General features: G+C 42.2%; 2 long non-coding RNA genes across 3 annotated transcripts in view; one reads left to right on the top strand and one right to left on the bottom strand.

Annotated features, from left to right (window-relative positions):
* The window catches only part of LOC137479821 (uncharacterized), a 131,851-nt gene that overhangs the window by 46,138 nt on the left and 72,669 nt on the right, over positions 1 to 13,044 (bottom strand). The window lies entirely within an intron of this gene.
* On the top strand, positions 4,263 to 11,480 carry LOC137479813 (uncharacterized). 2 transcript variants are annotated; one of them, XR_011002539.1, is made up of 3 exons: positions 4,263 to 6,431; positions 8,100 to 8,227; positions 10,753 to 11,480. It is a non-coding gene; the product is annotated as an uncharacterized lncRNA (long non-coding RNA). The 2 variants fall into 2 exon arrangements; XR_011002538.1 differs by lacking the exon at positions 10,753 to 11,480 and having other exon boundaries at positions 4,263 to 4,451; positions 5,649 to 6,431; positions 8,100 to 10,728.

Below are 13,044 nucleotides of genomic sequence, written 5' to 3'. Positions count from 1 at the left end.
GCTAGAGAGGATTCTAAGGCTTTCTCCACTCATTCTCATTTATTTATAATATTTTTATATAGTTCTCCCTCAGACTTCTCCAGTAAGATCAGGCTCACCTTAAAGTATATATATGCATTATTTATCCCTGCCCGCAGTTAACTCTTTCAAGGCCAGTGTCGAATTTTTGCATGAGGTCCCAAAAATATAATAAAGAGTGAGTTAAAAGAGACTGACCGTGAACTTCTCCTTATTGCATCATAATGTGATGGTCTGGGTATTTACTAGAGAAAGAAAGTGGTTTGGTGTTGACTTAAATGTTGTTCATTAACTTATTTTCCATCTCCCATGTTTCAAACTATGCTGAAATACAGTATTTGTTCCTTTGGAGAACATGTTATGTAAACTTCTGATGAAAAGTAAATATTTTCTTTGAAGGAAATGTTTATACCTGATCCAGTCTGAAACATGGAAGCTACTATAAAGGAGCAAAGAAGGTCTCTTTATTCTGATATAATTCAATTTAGGTAAACAAATATGACAGCCAGTATCACATCAGGAGCAGCTTCCAGGCAGTCACTGGTTTTAAATCTACTGGGAAACAGATGAATATTTAGGGCTGTATCATCCCCTCTTCAATGGCCTATGTACCAATATGGTTGTATTTTTTTCTACAAGCTGTGCTTAGAAATATTCTATTTGAACAAATTCAGCATTCTTGTGCCTAAAACATGAATCCACACGCCTCATACGAAGGCCAGGAAAAACAGAATTCTTATCCTTGACTGCCAGCAGCTTTGAGTAGTCTTGTACGTCCTTCAAGCTAAGGCAGTGCTTGTTGCCTGTTGATCTCCAGTTGCTTCACCAAACAGGTATTCAGCTTCCCCAGTGTGGTGCCACCTCTGTTTCATATGCACAGAAACTGAAGCTGAAACAGCTGGTGCCTCCAACCGCCGCTGTAATGCCAGTGATAGTCTTGCTTTGAGTCGGCACTTCGCCCAAATGATCTCCAGAGATTCCTTCCAAAAATTTTTACGATTCGGTGACTCGACTGGTTAGATTATCCAGGTTCTCCTCTGCCGGCTGTTGTTTCCTGCGCAGCCACTCACAGGATCTGTGTTAACCCAGCTCCTGGAGTTAATCTGCCAAAGAACCAACCTCACCACAATGAATGATTCGTCTTCAGATGGCAGAACTCCCTGCACCACTGCACTGCATGGCTGGGTGAATGAAGGAGCAATGCCAGAGGAGGGTGAGAGCCAGTGGCCAGGAGCAGGGAATGGCACCTCCCCTTTCTGGGACAGTTAGCGCCTACATCAGCGCACCCGTAACATCAACCCGTGCCAGTGCCACTGGGACAGACGTGGGAATTCAGCCTGCTCCACGCTCCACGCCTGCCCCCTTCCCCGACCTGTCACGGTGCCACAGGTGTGGTTGAGTACCTCTGATGGACATCTGCCAGATTGCCCCGAGATTGCTGCCGTTGGGAGGCATTAGGCATGGATCCTGGCGTTTGGACTGCAGGCACGGAGCCGTGCCTGAAAACAGTTGGCAGGGGCAGTCCCTGAGCATCGTAATTAAAACCTGTTAGTAGCACCAGCTCTTTAATTTTCTGCCAGCACGTTCACCATCTTGCTGAAGGTACAAACCCCTGCATCCAGAATATGCCTCTGTGGGACATGCCACTTGTGCTTGTTTTCCACAGCTTTCTGAACACCGAAAATTTTAAGCATTAAGAGAGTTTGGCAGCAAGTAAAACGTTCTTAAGCTCATGCACAGCACCTTCTCTAGTTTCTAGCTACTCTGAAGCATTTTTTATTTGTAGGCTTGGGTTCTTCTGCCCCAATAGCTTATCTTCAAAAACTCGGTCTTATTTCAGAATCAGTTGCTTTGACCTTTGTAACACAGCAAACTTGAACTTCTGCTCTAAGAAAGCCTGTTCATCTCTTCCTGTCTTCTTCCATAAGCTTCCCAGAGTACTCTGCAAGTCTGTTTAACACCCGCTTGCTGTCTCTTTTGCTCTTGGTATACTTTCCATTCTGTAGTCCATTCAAAGTTGGCTAAACTGGTTCCCCAGCTCAAGTTTTCCTTTTGAATATCAATCATTCAAAAGCCTGAGTACAAACTTCAGTGTTAAGTATCCCACATTGTCCCTAGTCTGAAAGGACAGGCCTGTAAAGTTTTTTTTTAAATATCTACAAAACTTTACATGCTGGCTCTTCTAACCTGATTAGTTTCAGTGGAATTTAGTGGGCTTTCCTATTATTCCCTCCCACAATTCCTTTCACAGGCTTTAGTTGCTGAGACGTTTCAATTTGTGGCATCCAAGGTCATAAATATCCAAAGCTCTCCACTCCACCTGCCTGCTCTACCCAAGATACCATCCAGTCTGGCTCATCGCTCCTGTCTTTTTTCCACGGGCACTGTTGCACCTCCTCCAGTGTCTCCGGTAAATATAAACTGGAAGGGGACAGAGTGGGAACTGGAGATGGAAATGGCTATTTCAGAAATTATTCCTGCCCCCAAATAAGATATTTTGTGTTCAGCTCCAACTGCAGAAAGGGCCTTTGGACTGGAATAGGGGAATTTACTCCTGAATACAGTGCTAATCTGTTGGAACCACGTGTTTCTTCTCACAGAGAAACACTTCTTATGGAATTATTACTTTTTCTGGATTTATTAGGGGGCATCTTTGGGGTGAGGTACAGTTGATTTCAGAATGCAGAAGAAGCAAAGGGCATATATTTCTTACAGAGCAAACTGTCTTTTACTGACAAACACATATTGTTCCTAGCAGTGGGACCCAACTGTGACCAAGATCTGTAATCCCTATTAGTTTATTACTTAGAGATGCAAGGAAAAAGGGTTTTCCTCCCTCATTACTGTCATAATACAGCATAGAAATTGTCTATTTCCTACTGACTTAAATTTTCTTTTCAACAAAACTGAATAAAAATTATTTAATCATTCATCCTCTATTTACCTTTCATATCAAAGCAAAGTTAGCATAGGCAGCTTCATGATGCATGTAAAACAAATCCCAACAGAGACTATTCCAGGATTTTAGGGGAAATTATTTGTATCATTATTATTCTACCAGGCTGCCTGCAATTTTCATCTCAAACCCAATAAATTTCCCCCCCAGTATCTGCAATGACTTCCAAAATTATGCAGATGATTATTTTATTAGCATGAACCCAGATGGTAGACTGCCAAGCACAGTTACTGTCATTGCATGTAGCTCTCTGTACTGCAAGAATTACTAGGAAAACAGTGCATTTGGGCACTGGTTATATAGATTAAGACCAAAGCAACACTTACAAACTCAATTCAAACAAAATCAATAAAAGGTATGTAAATCATCAGACTAGTAACATTAGACATAATGTTGACGCTAATCTTTTCATGTCAGTCTAGCCCTACACTGAGTTGTGGGAAATGTCTGACAGGCTTCTGCCCCATAATGTCATTTCTCATTGACATTATTTAAAGCTGGTTCTACTTAAAGCTGTTCTTCACAACTCTTGCAATTTACTCTATGGATAGACCTTAGACCACACCTGAAAGACAAGGACCTAGGAGCAGAGCAGACTACAATAAACAGGGAAAAAACACACATTCACTTTAAAACATCATTTTTGTACCATGGCAATCAGATCCCTCTGTGACATTTGCCACACTAGACTGGTAGTGATGTTTATTCCAATACTGTCTTTTGTATAAATGCAATGTTTGTCTCTTCCTACCTCTGAGGAATACAGTTTGTAAAATCATTTTGGATATGAAAAGCACTGCGGGGATGAAGTACCCTGTGAACTGTAAGATCACTGAGTGCACACAAAGCCCCAGAACCGTGTGGCTGCAGAGAATGCTGTGCAGGGGTGCTGGATCTGCCGCCTGGTATCAGCAGTGGCTGATGAGCTGCCAACAGAGCCTCGCGTGTGTCAGCACCCATCCTCACTCTGGGGGCTTTTCAATTGCTGAATTCTCCCCTCCTCCTCTCCTTGCTTTGGTTTCTTACTCTGGTGTCCATCTCATCTCTGGTTCCTCTCAGCAGCTGTGGACTCCTCTTTCCTAACAATGACACAGCAGTAACCAGCTAGCCTCAGGTGTGTTTGCCTTTACTTAGCCCCCAGACTAAGAAGTATTTTATCCTGTCTGGGCCCAAGCACCAAATATGGACCGGAGATTCTTTCCCTCAGTGAATCCTGGACCTACCTCTCCTCTCTGCAGCACATTGTGCACTGCACTCTGACTTCCTCCACAGACAGGTCACTGGGGGATATGATGGCAGCAGAAGTCACCTGGCTTCCTCTGTTGGACTGTGACATGTAGGTAGAGAACTATGGCAGTGTTTACTGCTTGGGAAACTTCTCCCCATCTTCTTCAGGAAGAGGCAGAAGGCTACCAGCTTAACCATGAGGGTTAAGGCCTGCCCCAAAAGTGTGAAAGCATAATCCACAAGAACAGGAGTTAGTACACCAAGGAGACAGCAATCTGAATACACCTTACACTGTTTCAGAAATCTGTTCTCTATCTGTTCAGGCACGGGTGGGAAGATTGTATGTTGGTCTGGACAAGCTAGAAGCCGAGTGTTATATTAAAATCTGTGTGCCACAGGAGGCTTGTGAACACAGGTCTTTTGTTGAAATATATTATGTATACTATATCTGCAGATTGGGTTTAGCTTTACACCTTGATTCTTCTGGCACAGCTGTTCACATTAGGAAAGTCAAACATGATGACAGATCTGATAGCTGGCACTGTCTGATGCAAACATGGGAAGCAGGAAGCAAGAGAAATCAAAGAAGAAAAATGTGTCTCTCCTTTAATGCACAACAGCAAACACTCCAGCCCTATTCTCGCTGAAAGGAATTTGATGTCTCGGTCAGTGCTTTGCCTAATGAGCTACCAACATCAATCTGTCATCATCTGTATTATTTGAAATGGCCTCTGCTGACACAAGGTATATTCATGTACTGGCCCTCCTGGGCACTTGAGAGTTCAAGTCCTGGGCAGTTTATACCACACTGAATGATAATGAAGGGTAACAGAATAATCATTTGCTTCCTTCTCTCAAGGGGAGACAAGAATGTTGTTGCAGGGATCTCCCCCAGCCAAGAATGACTTTTGATTACAGAGCTGGGAATATGAGTTATTTGTTTCTCTGTGCACAAATAGTCTCCAGCAACTCTTTGCAACAGTGCTTTAGCTCTCCAAAGCACATGTAGCGCATCTGTCCATCTGTCCTGGCATTTCCATGAGCCTGCCCCAAGTATCTGACTCTCAAAAGCTTGAAGGGCTGTATCAAAAGCCAAGAAAGAGATGAACACTGACAATAGGTGGGAATTTCAAGAAAAAAATCCCCTTTTAGTGCCTGTCTTTACCTGTTCCTATGATACACACATAACGTTACACAATCATCTTTAATATCTTCAGCTGTACTCAGAAAATTACTGTTTCTGGAAATATCTTCTCAGTGAGATTTTAGATTGTAAGGTTTCTAACCAATACCCAGCAGTTGTTTCAAAACCTGAATCTTTAACTTGCGTCATTAGACGGAAGCTTCACACAAATGAAGCAAACAAATTGTCAAGAAACTTAATACAAATGCCAACTACTATATTTTTATTGGTTCAAAGTTTGCAAAAGATCTTGTTTCCTTTCAGAAAGTACCTGGGAGTTGCAACACCACAATCCTAGCCAAGCCTTATGCTCCCATATTAATGCACACTTAAAACTGCAGTTGAGCTACAGGTGAGTTACACAAGACAAATAACGTTTGACCCCAGTATTACCAACCTTTCTCTTAAGAACTCAAAGGTTTCAAAATGTATGAACAAGACCTCACTTCCTCTTCTACAACAAGTAAATATTATGTGTTCCCTTTTGTCAGTGAAAGCCTTTCATCCAGCCACCCCAAGGACAGTCTTATTTGCAAGACTTGTGTATGAACTACAGGATGGTTTCTTTGTTCCTCACATATTGCAAAATGAAGGCAAGAGTTAGGGAGGGGCCAGATAAGACTGTTTTCAAAGGAATGTTTCATACCAAACTGCTTTTGGTAAGTGAAGAAGATAAGACTGTCCCTAGAGTGGCATTGCCATGTGTGCTCTTAAAGGCAGATTAAGAAGATACCTATCAAAACAGAAATGTGGTAGATAAATTCACAATTTCAGGTGGTTTTCAAACATTTTGCCTTGAGAAGTTCTAATTTTTTTCAGTGTAAGTGCAGCAACCCATATAACAAAAATGGGTTTAAAAGTCATGTAACACTTTACTGCAGATAATGTGACAGGGGGAAGCTCTTCAGGCCCTGTGAGAACTCAGAGAGGTGATGGCCTCAAGGACAAGCTCAGAAGTGGGATTCTTTCTGAAGAGAGTGCAAGAGACACATCTGTCGGTGACAAGGCTGAATGGCTCAAAGAGATGGTGATGGCAGCATGGACAAGGTGAGATCCTGGTGAAAGTTGAGCAAGAAGATCTGGTCTTGGCCAGGGCCTTGCAGATGCAAGGAGAAAATTGAGCTTGATGTTCTTGTGAATGGGGAACCACTTGGAGAAATGATGAAGTACAGCTTTGCTTAGGGAGTAGAACCAATGGCAGAGGAAGTCATCATATGGAGTTCATCATAATATTAACATACTGAGCTACAGTGACAGATAAAACAGGGATTTCAGATGCATTTGACAGGAAGAAAATTATGCTGTAGATCCAGAGTAGTTGTGTTAGACAAGAGGACTCGAAAAGACCCAAGATCCCCTTCAAGAGACAGAAGAATGGAAATAACTAATGGAAAAAGAAATTTACTGTGACTAACAATGCTCCACAGAACAGCAGAGGGAACACGCCAAGGGCAAAGGCTGAGATGCCCAATACAGAGCCTTGTAGCCCCACCAAAGCAGTCCTGTGAGTTCACTTTGCCTGCTTTATTCATAAATCCATGAGTACAAAAGCAGTGTTCTGCACCAGCCAGTTACATGTACAATTTCTAACTGGCAACATTTAACATCACTGCTTTGTTCAGAATTTCTGGGCTGAATGTAAACAAAGCTACAGCTCTCCCTCCTCTGGCATAACAAAACTTAACAAATTCACAAACATATCGGGAAAAAGTGTTGGCATGCACCTTTGCATAGAAATGTGACACTGGATGTTGTTTTTAATCAGCCCATGATGCTCACATCATATCTCCCTCTCTGAGACCCTAAGGAGCAGGTCACCTGGGCACGGGTGTGTCTGCTCAGAGAGCCTCGTGTTTATTGCTCTTGACAGCCTGGGGTCCCTGTCTGCTGTGAATCCGAGGCTGTGTGAATTAAGCAGGGAAAGCTGTAAGTGTAGCTACTTTGTTGTCATAAAAGTCACCCGTACTTTATGTCTTACATGCAAAATTTCAACTCCTTAAGCAGGAATGTCTATATAAATTCTTTCAAACTGCACTGACTTGGAAAGACCCACTTCCCCTGTTGCAAATGTGTTATTAATATATTGCCTCCACACTATTAAATTAAAATGTCCCCCTCATGTTTCTGATCTTACTTCCAGATTTTTAGCCATGTGGCTGGAATGCAGCAGAGATTGAATTAAATGGGTGATTTAGGGACATGTAGCAGTAAAAAAACCAACAAAAACCCCATAGGACTTCATCATCTGCTTCACTAAAAATAAATAACTTCAATTTTTTAAGACTGTCTTTCTTGTCAGAATTATGTAAATCTCACTGGGATACTGAGTTTGTCATGCCCCTGAAGGAGTGCTCCAAGGTGAGAAAGGATATCAGTTTGCCATCCTCCCACCTGCCATTCCCTAGCCCTACCTGGAATAGTGTGGACCCTCCTGTCACTCTTGCCAGTGAGCCTCCACATGGAAACACATGCACTGCTTTCAAAACAGTAGCCCAGCATAAGTAGGGAACAATTTCATGTTCTCAGACTGCCACAGCATAAGGATTCATAAGAATGAATGTGCAGTTTTTTCTACAAAACTCAGTGGAAAGAGCACTTACCTACAGTGCCAAGAGTGAACTTTGTTTCTCACATCAAAAATATGTCATTGCAGCTAAGCATGTGGGAATCCAGAGAGCACAGCAGGCTTCCCTAACACTTGCTACTAAATTTCAGGGTTTAACTCAGCAAGGGAAGATAGCATGTGGAGTTATCATGTGGAGTTCTCCATCAAAGAGACTAACAGCATCATAGAACATGACAGCACCCAGACAAATTGTGCACTTATATCTTTAAAGATTCCTGTAAGTACAAGGAATTAATGTGGCATGTTTCAATTTGCGTTTTTAAACTGGAGCCATGTCTCTGTGGACACCTGGGTAATGCCAGGACAGTCACTGGCTCTCCCAGGGCGTGGAGCTGAAATTCCCTTGCTGTTCATGGAGATGGGGAGAGGTCAGTGTGACTGCAGGGCGTTTGTTTGCTCAGTGTGAAATACCTTCTTTCTACTTCTCATCCACTGTTTGCCCTGCGGTTCAGCTCTGCGGTCTCTTCCCAGGTATCCTGCTCTGTTTGTTCTAGGTTCTGGTATGAAGCAATGATCAGGGGAACACCCCTGGTGTGTAAGCTGGAAGAACAAACTATAGCATAAGAACATAAAGCCAAAACCCCCCAAATCCTTCCGCAGCTGCTAATCTCTCATTTCACAGTTGCCACCTATCCATCTCCAACACAGCTTTCCCACACCCATCAAATTGCACAGGAATGATTCTGAGAGAACCATGACATCCCTGCAGGGCTGAAGCAAAAATATCCCACTGTTTAGAGTTGCATGGCAACATAAATAACTTTGACCTCGATAAAAGGGTAAAAAAGTATAACAAATTTAGGAAGGGGGGGTCTCCCATACGAGGTCAGTGTAACACGGGGTAAGTCAATCAGGGGCTTGAAAACCCTCAACTCATAAAACTGCTCTTGTTACTGATTGCAACATCAAAACACAGAGCAGGGAAAATGCGGAAATGGGGAGGAAAATTTAAATCAATCAAAAACTTCACTAAGACAAAACATCTTATATAATCTTCCCACTGGGAAGAGAAAGAGAATAGACTTTCATGTAACAAGTGCTAGTTTTGTCAGTTGATGTACTTCTGGAAGGCACTCAAGTATTTCAGTGGCATAGACAATAGAAGAGAAAAATGAACAAGAGAGAAGGGAACAGAAATAGACTTGGTTAGCTTTGTCTGGGAGATCTGGTCAAAAATTTTAATTTCCATTTCAGTAAAAAATTCAAAATTCTTGACAACTTTTTATGCTCTTTCAAAGGAAAAGAAAAATAAAAGCAATACAGTTTTTTAAAAGAAACTCTAACCAGTGAAAAATATCTCTGAAATAATAATAAATACTAAAGCTGGAAGACTAAATTTCAATCCTCTCAATCTTCCTACATTTCTGATAAGTCCAGGAAATAGTCTTATCTAAGGTTTTACTGGCATCTGGTTTTCCTGACTCTTGGATTCCTCTAATGGTTTGAATACATCCTTCTACCCAGTGATACCAAACATTTTTACAGAATTCTATGTGTTATTTCAGATCACAGAATTAAAAGGGAAAATAATTATTTTCATCCTACAGTTAAAAGAAAATAAAGATTAACAGATTGAGATCAGCAAAGCTTACTGAAAAGGAATCTCTAGCTGGACATCCAGGACGAAAGGCTCCCAAATTAGATGCCATGTCTGCACACTTTATATCTCACAGTAAGAAATTTCTCAACTGCAAATAGCACAGCAAACTAGGGCACGTGGTCAGCCTTCCTTCTCTTAAAGATTCTAATATTTAATAAAAAGAAATTTATTTACACATAATATTCTACTATTACAACCTGGTAAAACTGTTCAGACTTCACAGTTTTTCTTCAGCCTGAAATTCCTGTTATAGGGACAATGGGGGACTTGGACTGAAATGATTCTGAGCCAATTTGCATCTGCTGAAGATTTACCCAGGTAGTGGAAAGGGGCCAATAAAACTATGCAAATCAATTAGTCTAATTTGTCTTGAGGTTTTTCTCAGACCTCTATGGGTTTTCGCACACTTTATTTTTAAATGCTGATTATACTGTCATTTAAGGGAGCAATATGCTGCCTTGACAAGACTGGTGACTTTCACTTTCTGACATTTTCCCTGCAGACATTTTCTTGCCTTCGCGTGCAGGTTCTGAGTAGGTGATGGCTATATAGGAGACAGCCCTGATGTTCCAATATCTTGTGAACTCGATGATCCAAAAGTAATGTACTTAATCAAGTGTAAAGCAAAAGGTGATTAAGTTTTGCAGTACTGTACAACGCCTGACTGCTCAGAAATGCATCTTTTGATGTGGTACAGAGAATTGGACCAGTTCTGTCTGCTTTACCAAAAAATGTCGGTTTAGTAATCTGAAAAGAGAGCCTCAGAAATCCCCACAAGTGTTTAACTTTGATGTGAAGCTTTAAAGAGATGATATTTATCTGTTTGCTTGGTTAATTTGCTTGAATTTTAAGCTCAGGAAGGTGTCAATTTGACATCTAGGAAAGTGGTTCTTTGCTTTTTTTCCAAATGAGTTTGAGCAGGGGCAGCAAATTTCCAATCATCACTAGTTGTTCCAACCATCCAACCAAAAAAAAAAGGAGAGAAAGCAAAAAAAGAAAACCATCAACTCACCTTTCCATTGTGGTTTATATGAATTATTAAGAACTGAGATTCAGTGAAGCCTCAATTTTTGAGCATAGAATCAATACTGTATTTTATATAACAAGGGCAGTAAACCCAGCTCGTTCTGCTTCCATCACAGTGAAGCCTTGTCAAGTCTCTCAGGCAACCTAATTCACCAGGGCCAAAGTCTCACACCACTGGTGTGAAAGGTGGATTGAGGTGGGTTGAAAACTGGCTGAAGAGCTGGACCTGGAGGTGCTGATCGTGGCACAAAGTCGAGATGGATGTCAGTCAGCTGCAGAGCCCCACAGGGGGCAATACTGGGGTCCAGTCCTGTTTGACACCAGCAGGGATCTGGATGATGAGCAAAACTGGGAGAAGTGACTGGTATGCCACAGGGTCATGCTGTCATTGAGAGGGACCATGGCAGGCTGCAGAACTGGCTGGCAGGAACCTCAAAAGTTGAGTTAGAATCTGAAATCCTGCACCAGGGGAGCACATGTAGGAAAATCTGCTGGAAAGCAACACCTAGCTGGAAAGCAGCTTGGCAGAAAAGGACCTGTGGGTCCTGGCAGGCACCGAGCGGAGCCAATGATGTTCCCATGCTGCACAGTGCCCTGAGCTGCACTGGGCAAAGCACTGCCAGCAGCTCTGGGGAGGTGATGCCTCCCCTGTATCCAGCACTAGTGAGGTCACACCTGGTTTCTGTGCCCAGTTCTGAGCTCCTCAACACAGGAAAGACGGGCACTTACTGGAGACAGTGTGGCAAAAGGCCACAAAGGTAACTAAAGTACTGGAGCATCTCCTGTGAGGAAAGGCTGAGAGAGCTGGGACTACCTAGCACAGAGAAGAGAAGGCTTGGAAGGGCCTGATGGATATAAATACCAAAAGAGAAACTGCAAAGGGATGGAGCAAGACTCTTGTCAGCGGTATCCTGTGGCAGGACCGGGGGCAATGAGCACAGACTGAAATAGAAGGTTCTGTCTGAACATCAGGGAACGCACCTTACTGTGAGGGTGACCAAGCGTGGGCTCAGGTTGCCCAGAGAGGTTGTGGGGTCTCCTCTCTTAGATATAATCAAAAGCCACCTGGACATGGTTCTGGGCGACTGTTTCAAGGTGGCCCTCCCTACTTGTGCATTGGGGTTGGACAAGGTGACCCCCAGATGTCCTTTCCAAAGTCAACCATTCTGTAATACTGTAATTCTGTGAAAGACTTGCTCACTTCAGTGGGGTTGAGATGTCACCTTCTGTGCAGGAGCCCGTGGGATTCAGGTCATTTCTTGTGCTGTAAGAACTATTTGCAGCCACTACTGCAAATACAGGACAATGTGTTACTATGTCTCAGGCATGAAAGAGAGAGAATAGATCTGTCCTGAGTTCAGTGAGGAGTTATCTCTGCAATTATTGCTTCTTCAGTGGAGGTGCTGTAAAAAGGACAGTCATGATGGGCCACAGGCCTGCAGGGAACTGACACCAGCAATCCCACCTCCAGAGGCAATAATTAGGCAGATGTGTGTCAGTCTGTACCCAAAAGGTGAAAGGCTCCTTTGTCATATTACCTGTACCCAAACTACCTGATTGTATTTTTAAACTCCTTTCCCAAACATAAAAACCAAACACAAATTTCCTCACACATATCACAAGTCACCCCGAACCTGCTAGCTGCCAACATTCCACATTGCACTGAGCATTAATAATGATGTGGGCACATTTCTCATCCTCTGTATGCCCACAAAGAAAGTTCACACAGTCACCAAGAGGGGAAGGGTTTGGGTAAGCCTATAGAGAAACTAAGGAGAGGTACAGCAGGCTTCAAAGTATTTCCTTTTTGTCCTGCTTGGTAAACGGAATATGGAATGTGACTGACAATGAAGAGGGAAGAAAGAAGATAATAAATCCTGTTTGCTATTTGAGGTTTTAAGTTGTTCTTTGAAACTGGAACCTGAAGTTGACTGAACTGGGTTATATATTACATTTAGGAATATGCAGAACTTGACTGCAGAAATGTTATACATCCTACAGCATTGGCAATTCTAAGTAGAAAAGATGTAACCTAAGAAGCTGAGTAATGACCATACAAAATTTCTAAATAATATTTTAAGTCCTTCACTGGGATAATTATATGTCACTCAGGTGAAAAACAATTTCAATCTGCACCTTGTGGAAGTTCATCTCAATGTTTCAGACCAAAAAAAGGAAAAGGGGAATGAAAAGATTTACAGGTTAGAAACTGAACTGTGCATTAACAGTAAAGAGTAAAACACTATCTTTCTAAATAAATTTGTTGTGATTCAAAAGATGCCCACAAGGAACACTTAAAGTGTGTTTTTGGGACACCAAACCTTTATTCTTTAATTGTTGCAGGCCAAAGTCAGGAAAGCAAATGATCATCCACACAACAGAACAAATGCCAAAAAACCCTGCTTCAA

This window comes from Anomalospiza imberbis, chromosome 10, assembly GCF_031753505.1.
Source record: "Anomalospiza imberbis isolate Cuckoo-Finch-1a 21T00152 chromosome 10, ASM3175350v1, whole genome shotgun sequence".
In the NCBI taxonomy this organism is placed as follows: Eukaryota; Metazoa; Chordata; class Aves; order Passeriformes; family Viduidae; genus Anomalospiza; species Anomalospiza imberbis.
This window is presented reverse-complemented; position numbering and strand designations above follow the sequence as displayed.